Source organism: Helianthus annuus, chromosome 13 (assembly GCF_002127325.2).
Source record: "Helianthus annuus cultivar XRQ/B chromosome 13, HanXRQr2.0-SUNRISE, whole genome shotgun sequence".
NCBI lineage: Eukaryota > Viridiplantae > Streptophyta > Magnoliopsida > Asterales > Asteraceae > Helianthus > Helianthus annuus.
In genome coordinates, this window is record NC_035445.2 from 120,134,585 (window position 1) to 120,142,707 (window position 8,123).

The 8,123-nt window shown below is 33.3% G+C and overlaps 2 long non-coding RNA genes across 2 annotated transcripts; one reads left to right on the forward strand and one right to left on the reverse strand.

Moving 5' to 3' along the window:
* The first annotated feature begins 380 nt into the window (after window positions 1-380).
* Window positions 381-2,576, forward strand: LOC110903186. The gene is made up of 2 exons (XR_002571724.2): window positions 381-1,237; window positions 2,351-2,576. It is a non-coding gene; the product is annotated as an uncharacterized LOC110903186 (long non-coding RNA).
* Window positions 2,577-3,486: 910 nt separating this feature from the next.
* LOC110903187 lies at window positions 3,487-5,886 on the reverse strand. The gene is made up of 2 exons (XR_002571725.1): window positions 5,583-5,886; window positions 3,487-4,044 (listed from the first exon to the last, which is right to left on the reverse strand). It is a non-coding gene; the product is annotated as an uncharacterized LOC110903187 (long non-coding RNA).
* Between the last annotated feature and the right edge of the window lie 2,237 nt (window positions 5,887-8,123).

Consider the following 8,123-nt stretch of genomic DNA (forward strand, 5'->3'; position numbering starts at 1 on the left):
CACCCCCATTTTTTAAACGTTAATAACTTTTTTATACGACATTATTTTTTTATAAAAATTTCAAAGTAAAATCAAGCTTCTTTTTATCTTTAATTTCAGTATCATATTGCTATATAAAATATGAAGACTAAAAAAACCCACTAAAATGTGTTGTATTTCTATGTTGTATAACATTTTTTTGTGCTGGATTTTTGTATTATATTTTTGCGCTAAATTTTTTGTGGATTTTTTTGTTTTAATTTTTTTTTCTTAATTTTTTGTGCTGGATTTTTTGTACTACATTTTTTTTGCTGAATTTTGTCGTGCTATATTTTTTGTACTAGATTCTTTTGTGCTATATTTTTTGTACTACATTTTTTTGTGTTATATTATTTTGTGCTAGATTTTTTGTGCTAAATTATTTTGTACTAGATTTTTTTGTACTAAATTTTTTTTGCTGTATTTAAAAAAAACAAAAGGGGTGCCACATGACATTTTCACTCCTGTTTATGAGGACCGAAATGCCCTTCATTCCTACTTATTAGAAGTGCCACATGTCATTATCACAATCTTTCTTAGGCTACTTAGGCAAAATCCACTTTTTAGTGGATCCTTCCCCTATATATATGTATATATATATATATACATATATATATATACATAGTGTAAGTATCTATGAAAAACCCATTTAATCAAGAAAACTTGGCAAACCTTAATTGTGTGGCCAAGATTGATCCACATCATCTTTTTAAAACACATGTTAAAAGGGCATATTGGTCATTTGATCAAGATATCATTTCACTCTCTTCACCATCACATCAACTCATTTATTACCCATCATTTCTTCCCTTTTTAAACAAAAAAATACATACAGAATCCATCTCTTTCTTTCTTCTTCATACCCCATTCCTTTCTCTTCAAAACCCTAACTCCATTGCTTTCACCCCATTCCTTCCAACCTTTGAAATATGAAGATCGAAGCCACCATCAATGCTCTGCCACCATCAAAGCTCTCAAAGATCGAAGATCAAAGCCACCATCCCTTCCAACCTTGAAATCTGAAGATCGAAGCCACCATTGAAGATCGAAGCCACCATCAAAGCTCTCAAAGAAAAGGAAGCTCGGTGTCATTTTAATCACATCTTTGTTTCTGTTTTTTAGAGAGAGAAAGCTAATGTTTTGGAAGGAGAGATAACAATTTTCATGTTGTTCACCTAGACACCAAGAACACACGCACAAGTGTGTGAGAGAGAAACAGGTTTAAAGATCTTACTTTTGTTAATTTATGTAATTTGTTTAGATTTATACTTTGTATAACGTTTGGTAGATTTAAAATCAGAGCTAGTTTGTTTATTTTATTTTTTAAATCAAGATCTATAAGAAATTTTTGTATGTTGTATTTCTCTCTTCAAAGTGTATTGATTTTTTTATGAAGATTAAAGTTAAATTTCTAAATTGTTTGTCCAGCGATTTTGAGTTAATGATTGCTTTTAGTTGGATTTTTGTGTGTGTGTGTGGGGGGGGATGTGGGTGAGCTGGGTTTTTTTAGGGTTTATGAATTGGATTTGGTTTGATTTGTGTTCTAGTTTTGTTTAAATTCAGCATCACCATTGATGGTAGATAATTAGTTTGAAAATCCATAATTTTTACGATGTATGTTTCAAATTTCTTTGTTTTTTAGTTGTTTTTTTGAATAAATTCACTCCGATATTACATTTTCATTACCTTTAGAAAGTTCATAATTTAATCGGATATCGGTTTTGTTTTACAAATAGAAATTCGTGTTTTTTACTGGCATAATTTGTTACATATGTTACATTTCTATCAGCTACATTTATGTGAAGAGTATATTGATATTTTTTACGAAGATTAATGTTGACTTTCTAAATTGTTTGTACAGAGTATATTGTTATTTTTACGAAGATTAATGCTAAAATTTCTAAACTGTTTGTCATATATGTTGTAACACGTGTTACACTGCGGGTAACATATGTTGTATACAGGGTGTTACATGTGTTACACCCAGTATATGAGACCAGCTTATTGTTTTTTTTAGATTGGCTGTTAAATGTTAAAACGTACAAACTTCATAATTTATTCGGAATATCTCGTTTATTTTACAAATAAAAAGTCGTGTTTTTTTTGTGGGATAATTAGCTACATATGTAGTAACAACATTATGCAAGTTACTTATAGATACCCCAACCCTTTTTTGGACACAAAGGGGGGGTGCACATATGTAACACATGTTTGTAACATGTGTTACACTAGAGAGGTAACACATGTATAGCCACGTTACACATGTTACATAGAAGATTAATAAGTTTAAACTATAGAATATTTAATATTGATGTACTTGTTTTGTTCATAGGTGGAAAGATGTTTTGTGTTCAAGATGAAGATGGTTATCAAGAAGCGAAACCCGCGGAAGGATTACAACGCATCATCAGGTTTTCGTGGTGACGATGGTGTTGTTGTGAAGGCAATTTTTAGAAGACCATTTTAGAAGCATTACAACTATTGATATAAAATTTATTTTTATTTTCATTGTTAGTATGCCAATATTTGGATGAATACGGATGTTGTTGTGAAGGCAATTTTTTTTTGGATGCAACAACTATATGTAACATGTGTAACCTTGACGTTGTAACACATGTAACACCTATATGTAATATGTGTAAGATTGCTATACATGTGTTACATATATACCCATATTGTAACATATGTTATAAACATGTGTTACATATGTCAGCCCCTTTGGTGTCAATTTAAACTTAGCAAATTACATATGTAACAACATTACATCATCCAAAATGTCATATCAATGAACAAACAAGTAATATATGTAACTATAAGTATATGAGACTAGTGTAACAAATTAAAGGGACAAACGATACACTTCATGTTACATAAGTACCTAGACTTGTTATTAACAATGTTATTAGTAGATAAAAAAACTGCATTAACGTATATTTTTTACATTGAACCCAACTTCTTGGTTATAAGCCTTACACATGGCAAGAAGTTCTTCCAGTGTGACGTATGATTTAACAATAATAGGATGATATTGCTCGTTGACATTCGGTGTCCACAATTTAGTGCCATTAGAATACTAGTAAATATGGTAACGTGGAGTATGTTCTATATCATCTGTGGACATAGGGACGGATGTTAGTATAAGTTTACGTGTGTTATGAACGTTGTAATACGTTTAGCACCCTAGGGTAACAAAAAAAGATCACACATGACACTTGTCGTGATGTTACACATCTTAATTGTGTGTGCACATGTAACATCTTCTCTACAATGTATGTAACATCCTTAAAAGTTGTGTTCCTACTCTGCTTTATATTTTGTAAGTACTTATAGGTAAACATGTTTTAAAGATACAACCTGTAAAATGTGTTACACCAAAATGTTACACAAGTGTTTCCAGTTTTACACATGTTACATCTTCTGTAACTCTGCTTTATACATTGCAAGTGTTTCCTGTTTCCAGTTTAAACATGTTTTAAAGATACAACCTGTAACATGTAAGTACTTATAGGTAAACATGTTTTAAAGATACAGTCGTATCACCTTACAAGTTATATGTTTTACTGACAAACGCCATTTCACACATGTTACACACTATAGAGTGAAACAACAGTATTGAACGTTGCTACACATTTCCCATTCTGTCGTAACATGTGTAACCTTTTTGGGGGTATCAATGTTGTAGGTTTATACAGACTTAAATATATACAAATGATCCAAAAATGATCATACATGTGTTACCCTCTAGTGTAACATAAGTTACAAACATGTCTTACATATGTGCAGCCCCGATTTTTGGTAACAAAGGGGTTGAACATATGTAACACATGTTTGTAACATGTGTTACACTGGAGGGTAACTTCTGTACAACGTCAAAGGTACCCACCACCTGCCCTTCATCGACTTCTTGTTCCCATTCTTCATCGGTTTCTCCATCTACCTTCTTTCGTTATCGTTCTGTTTCTTTATCGTTCTGCTTTCGCTTATTAGCCAGCCTACCCGTCACGGACCTGGTCATTCTCCTCACTCCTGCAAATACAACCGCCATAGTAAATACATAATAGCACAAGTAATATTTCCGGAGTTATTTGTAAAATAAACGAGATATTCCGAATAAATTATGAAGTTTATATATTTTAACATTTAACAGCCAATCTTAAAAAAACATTTTAACATTTAAACTTACTATTACATTAAGTAAAAACCTTTTGTAACACGTAACAAACCTAACACGTGTTGCATTGGATGTATCTTCAAGCTGAAGATGAGATAATAAAAAGGAAAATGCACAACAGTAAAAAAGTTGTAACACGTGTTACAACGGTTGTTTTAAGAACTTTCAAATAAACAAGTGTTGCAAAGTGGATGTTTTTAAATAACTGTTTAAATCAACGTAATAGAGATGTGTAAGTAGGTAATTTCCTTTTGTAACACGTGTTACATTGGATGTATCTTTACATTGAAGATGGGATTATAACACGTGTTACAACGGTTGTTTTAAGAACTTTCAAATAAACAAGTGTTACACCGTGGATGTTTTAAAAAAACTGTTTTTCATCCATTTGTAATAGAGACGTGCAAGTAGGTAAAAACCTGTTGTAACACGTGTTACATATGTGCAGCCCCGATTTTTGGTAACAAAGAGGTTGAACATATGTAACACATGTTTGTAACATGTGTTACACTGGAGGGTAACTTCTGTACAACATCAAAGGTACCCTCCAGTGTAACACACGTTACAAACATGTGTTACATATGTGTAGCTCCTTTTTATGTCCAAGAAAGGGCTGGTTTTAACATAAGTAACACGTGTAACCTTATTACAACATATGTAGCTAATTATGCCAGCAAGACATTTCAACTAACAACCCATTTAAAATAACATTTCAACCCATTTAAAAAGATATAGATTTGTAAACACATAATGTTTTGTTAGGTTTCTTCCCAGTCCCACTCCTGCCCAAGAAATGAAAAACACAAATATTAGTAGTCAGCAAAAGAGTACTTGCTAAGATGAGGATACAACAATTACCATCCACCATTTCAATATCCACTCATATCAAAACAAAATGTGTAACACAATGTATGCACCATATATTGTCCGAAAGTGTAACATATGTTACAACATACAGGACAAACAGTTTAGAATCTAGCTGGCAGAAATGTAACATACGTAACTAGTTATGCCTGCAAAAATTTGAAACATTTAACACTAATTATAAAAAAAGAACAACTTAACCAACAACATTTTGAAACCTTTACTGTAACAATTATGGATTTTCAAACTAATTATCTACCAATAATTGGGATGCCCAATTTAAACAAAAAACAGAAAACAAAATAAAGCAAATCCAATTTATAAAACCTAACACAAACCCAACCCATAAATTATTGGTCAACAAACTGAAAATATCAAAAAACTAAAAATCATTTTAACATAAAAACAAAAACCTGCAAAATACATGAACATTAACCCATTACTAGAACACTTTGAGCACACAAAAAGTTATTGACAACCTTTTTAACAAAAAAATCAAGTGTGTTCTTGCAATTAGTAGAACACTAACCGGATCTAGACCCGTCTGATGAACACGATGAAGATCTTCAAAAATGATTCTCTCACACACACTTGTGTGTGTGTGTTCTTGGCGTTCTAACAACTTTCTCTCTCTAAAACCCATGAACCAAATGATTTCTGACCTGCTTCTCTCTCACACACTTGTGTGTGTTCTTGGTCTTGGTGTTCTAATAACTTTCTCTCTCTAGAAACACATGCAACCGAATGATTCAGGCCTGCTTCTTTCTCACACACTTGTGTGTGTGTTCTTGGTGTTCTTCATGAACACGAAGGGGTTTTAACAATAACGATTCTCTCACTCACACTTGTGTGTCTTCTTGGTGATTGAAACATGAAGAAAGAGAGAGGATGAGAGAAAGGATGATGATGATGGTGAATGCACAGAAGTTTTTTTGAATTCTCAAAGAAAAGAAGAAAGAAGAAAGAGAAACAATGATGATGGTGATGGTGACAATAATAAAGAAGAGAGAGAATGAAGGTCTGAGAGAGAAAGAGAGAAATGAGAATCTTGGTTATAGGTAATTGTGCTTCTCTCTCCTTTTCATATCATGAATGTCTAATCAATATGAATATAATATATAAAATGTCATAATATCATAGGTAATTTTACCCATATGCCCTTGAAGTACCTTTTTGACTTTACCACTCTATTTAATTTAATTCAAAAATGCTTCAAATTTTATGAGCCATTGGATGATCATGATCAATGGTCTAGATTGGGTTTCCTAGGTTTTCTTAGTAGAAATAAGTTTTCTGTAGATCCATATACATATATATATATACATATATATATACATATATATATATACAGTGTGAGGTTCATTGGGGAACACTAAAAAAATAGGGAACAGTGGGGAACCGACTCAAACGAACTCCGATTGGACTCATTCCAGCGGCGTTGAAACCGTCTCGTCGAACCCTAACTAGGATCTCTTAACCCTAAACCCTAAATCATAACCCCTAAACCCTAAATATATTAGGGTTTGGCTTTTAGGGTTTAGCTTTAGGGTTTAGCCTTAGGGTTTAGCTTTAGGGTTTAGCTTTAGGGTTTCGAGTTTAGCTTTAGGGTTTAGGGTTTAGCTTTAGGGTTTAGCTATAGGGTTTAGCTTTAGGTTTAGCCTTTAGGGTTTAGCTTTTAGGGTTTATAGTTTAGATTTTACGGTTTAGTTTAGTTTTTAGCCTTATTTTTTAGCTTTAGGGTTTAGAGTTTAGGAGTTAGGATTTAGGCTTTAAGGTTAAGAGATCTTAGTTAGGGTTCGACGAGACGGTTCCGAAGCCACTGGAATGAGTCCAATCGGAGTTCGTTTGTGCCGGTTCCCCGCTGTTCCCCACTTTTTTAGTGTTCCCCAATGAACCTTCCCCCATATATATACATATATGTATGTATATATATATATACATATATGTATGTATATGTATATAGGGGATGGATCATGAGAAAACTAGTTTAAATGAGAAAACCAAAAAACTAACTAAAAAAACCTAAAAAAAAACAAAAAAAATACCAAAATTTTTTTTTTTTTTTTACAATTTTTTAATAAAAAATCGCTACTTTATATGTATGGAAAAAAATTTTCAAAAAAAAAAAAAAAAAAAAATTTTGTTGTACTGCACATGTGCACTAATACGGAAAGCCTAAACCACTTAACCCACCACCCACCGACACCCCCCAAAAACCTAAACCCCCCACCCCCACCCCCCAAAACCTAAATTCACCCTCCCACCAAAAGCCTAACCCCCCCCCCACCCCCCACCCCCCAAAAACCTAACCCCCCCACCCCCCACCCCCCAAAAACCTAAAACTAAACCCTAAGCATAAACCCGAAAAAAACCTAAACCCCCCACCCCCCCCCCCAAAAAAAAACATAAACCCCCCTCCCCCACCCCCCAAAAACCTAAACCCCCCCACCCCCACCCCCCAAAAACCTAAACCCCCCACCCCCACCCCCCAAAAACCTAAAACTAAACCCTAAACATAAACCCGAAAAAAAACCTAAACCCCCCACCCCCCCCCCACCCCCAAAAAAAACCTAAACCCCCCCTCCCCCCACACCCAAAAACCTAATCCTAATCCTAAACCTCCAAAAAAACTAACCCTAAAAGCTAAACTAGACTCAAAAAGCTAATTTTAAGCATGTAATGCAATTGTAGTACATGTTACATTGCACATGTGCACTACTATAATAATAGTGTAGAAAACAAGACGACACCATAAATCTTTTTTTATGTCATAAAAAATATGCTCGAATATACTTGAATGAAAGATAAGAAAATTTGTGATCTTATGGTGCCATTTTTGTTTTAAAATGATAACGTATGGAGAAATGGGAAATGTTTGAAAATTTATATATTTTTTGTTCCAATTTTACCCCTCCTTCATTAAAAGTCCCCCCTCCTTCATTAAAAGTCTCCCTCCCTCTCCCTTTTAGTGGATTTTAGTTAGTTTTCTAGTTTTCTCATTTATATCTAGTTTTCTCATGATCATCTCCCTATGTATATATATGTATATGTATATATATGTATATATATA